The sequence below is a fragment of the Austrofundulus limnaeus genome, unplaced genomic scaffold (assembly GCF_001266775.1).
Source record: "Austrofundulus limnaeus strain Quisiro unplaced genomic scaffold, Austrofundulus_limnaeus-1.0 Scaffold161, whole genome shotgun sequence".
Classification (NCBI taxonomy): Eukaryota; Metazoa; Chordata; class Actinopteri; order Cyprinodontiformes; family Rivulidae; genus Austrofundulus; species Austrofundulus limnaeus.
The window spans coordinates 1132225-1134412 of record NW_013952563.1 but is presented as its reverse complement, the minus strand read 5'-3'; the positions used below and the strand labels follow the sequence as shown (position 1 = coordinate 1134412).

Here is a 2188-nt window from a genome sequence, read left to right as displayed (position 1 = left end):
AACTTTGCTTTAACACTTGTTCAAACAACACCACGAGAGAAGAATTTCAGTTTGTAGACTTTTTCATTTTTAAATATGAAAAAGATAAATAAAATAAGAATAAAAGAAAGTTAACTGATGAAATGAGTGCATCAGAAGAGAATGTACACAACACAAACAATAACAGAATAAATATACAAATAAAACCCCAACAGTAGCACCTTCACACTGTCTAATTACAATTTATACYAGAACAGTACATAAAACAAGAGTGAATATACACACAGATCTTTTAGAAAAAGTCAGATTAAATCCTTGGTTAAGCTCTAAAACAGTTATACAAACAAGAAGAATACATAAAAAAAAGTTTTAACCACTGACATGAATTTAAGTAAAATCCAATAATTCTTTTTTTTTCATTTGTGCAGCTTGTTTTGAGCAGAAATATCAAACTGACAGTTTAACACTAAAAACAGGGAAATAATCCTATTTAGCAATACATATTGTAATACTGACCACAGGTCATACACTGAATCATAACTTTATGATCATAGGCTTACAGTTACAGGTAATAAACAAGTTCCMGAGAAAATAAATCCTCCAAAACTCAGTTTCTATATCCATCACAGAGAAATGAATCATCACAACCCCTGCCAAGTAAAATTTCCCCCCTCACCACAACCTTCACCGCTGACAGAGGCAGGAAGACCCGGTGTTGCACAACAGCGACAGCCACAACTCGAAGGGACTTTGTTCTTTACGTTTGACTGTGCTAAATTTTTTTACAACGCTGTAATGACAGTTTCATAGAAGTCYTGTCATGAGATCAGAGCAGAAGCAAGGATGTCAGAAGGTAAAAAAAAAAAAAAATCAACGGGTTGACAAATCCACGTGAAATGAACCAGCATTTCCTTGGCTCTGAACCGAATCGTAAAAATGGGAACAACAAAATGGAGAAGTGAAACTGTTTGTGCTGGGATCCTGCCACACACACAGCTCCACCGCCTTGTTTCAGTCGAGCTCACTCAGCTCCATGTGCATGCGGTTGTTGTCTCCGATGATGACGTAGTTGAGGCGCGAGCCGTGGATGCTGATGTTTAGACGCTGTCCGTGAGGGTGGGGAAGCGCCGGAGGCGGGGTCTCTGTGGTCCCCTGCTGACCYTAGCAGCAGCTGCACCTCGGCTGACCTGCGACACGTGGACGGGTTTAGATGGCTGTGAAGAGAAATGGCTGCGAGGTGCGGCGTGGAGCTGTGACTCACCGGGCTTCTGGAGCTGAGGCTCCTGCATCAGAGGGCACCGTTCAGGCGGCGCGCATGGGAAGCTGTCCCCGATGACGCAGTCCGTGAGGGTGGAGTTGTTGATGTTGACAATAAAAACGGTTGACGGCGAGTGTTGGAGGAGCTCTGTCAGTGAAATGTTGAAGTAAAATGAGGATGAGAGTCTAAATATAGGAAGTTGTTTTTTCCCCCAGAGTGACGTAGAGTTCTAACAGAAATTCCAGATGAATAAAAATGTAGGTTACCTTTTGTACTRTGCTCCCTGGGTTGAGGTGTCTGAACTGTAAAAGCAACAGAAAATATATTTTTTTAATGATGTTAAACGGCTGTTTGTCATCCACTCTCTATCCTGAAACAATAAGATTAATGGAGGGAAAGTAAAACTGTATTTAACTCAGTTTCTAAAAATATGGCCGAGCCAAATTGTTACCATAAGCGGTTTATTTACCTGGACAGCTCTCGGCCTTCTCYTGAAAAGGGATGCAGAAAGCTTTGCAGCTTCTCTGAGCCACCGTTTGTATCAGCTGGATGAATTTCTGCACACTGTAGGCTTTAAGAGTCATCACCTGGAGCAGKAATAATAAGTATTTATTCTGATTGTTCTTATCTCTCAACACAGAAAGGTGCACTGAGTTCTTCCTTTCACTACATAATAGRGTATGGTAAAGCATTAGTGCACTTATTTAACATCCCTGATATTAGGCACCATTTTCCCAACAAATGGTGCCTAACAAATGGGAAAATTARGCCTGATAGGGATGCTGAATAAATACACAAATGGCTTGCCACAGAGGGTCTACAAAACATACTGTGGCAAGCTATTTGTACATTTCTTTATGCACTTTTTTTTCCAAAACAAATGATGCCTAACAAATGGGAAAATGGTGCCTTACATCAAGGATATTTAATAAATACACAAATGGCTTGCCA

General features: G+C 40.5%; 1 long non-coding RNA gene across 1 annotated transcript; it reads right to left on the bottom strand.

Annotated features, from left to right (window-relative positions):
* Positions 1-756: 756 nt before the first annotated feature.
* LOC106523622 (uncharacterized) lies at positions 757-1490 on the bottom strand. Its single transcript, XR_001310916.1, has 2 exons — positions 1241-1490; positions 757-1166 (listed from the first exon to the last, which is right to left on the bottom strand). It is a non-coding gene; the product is annotated as an uncharacterized LOC106523622 (long non-coding RNA).
* Between the last annotated feature and the right edge of the window lie 698 nt (positions 1491-2188).